The sequence below is a fragment of the Palaemon carinicauda genome, chromosome 26, assembly GCF_036898095.1.
Source record: "Palaemon carinicauda isolate YSFRI2023 chromosome 26, ASM3689809v2, whole genome shotgun sequence".
In the NCBI taxonomy this organism is placed as follows: Eukaryota; Metazoa; Arthropoda; class Malacostraca; order Decapoda; family Palaemonidae; genus Palaemon; species Palaemon carinicauda.
Genome location: NC_090750.1, coordinates 8,134,276 through 8,134,962, shown reverse-complemented (window position 1 = coordinate 8,134,962; position 687 = coordinate 8,134,276).

Sequence of the window (687 nt, the reverse complement as noted above, 5' to 3'; positions counted from 1 at the left end):
TTCTACCTTTAATCATGATATTATTCACTCTCTCTCTCTCTCTCTCTCTCTCTCTCTCTCTCTCTATTCTTTTCTTCTGAGAGGTTTTCTGTTAATCTCCATTTACATTGCCTAATACAATTTATTACTTTAGAAGGAAAATCAGCCTGGCCAACTTTATAAAGTTTGAGTACATTATTCAAGTTCGATCCCTTCACATCTCTCTCTCTCTCTCTCTCTCTCTCTCTCTCTCTCTCTCTCTCTCTCTCTCTCTCTCTCTCTCATTCATACACATATACGTGCACTTTCTTACAGGTTGCCTTGAATGACTTCCTTTTTTCATCCGAATCAAAGTAGAGCATTTTATGCAAAAACAAAATATTTAGTCGAAATGGGACATGACCACCCGGGTATTTTGGCACCTTGTTTTGACAAAGCAGAGCCAATACAGGCTCTGAGGAAATGTATCTCATCACACCAGGTCAGCCAACGTGCAGCTTAAGCTGGGAATCACCCATACTGTGACGTCAAGCTTCCCCGTCTCACACACGTTGGTAAACAAAACAAAGGACCGTTGCCTTAGTTAGCTACCTATAGAGGTAACGTAAACAATAGGAGACGCTGTGTCCATTATCATTTTATTCATTCATTCACTCTGTCACCAATAATGTCAAGTAACTGCGCAGTATTTGGCTGTTATAATAGACA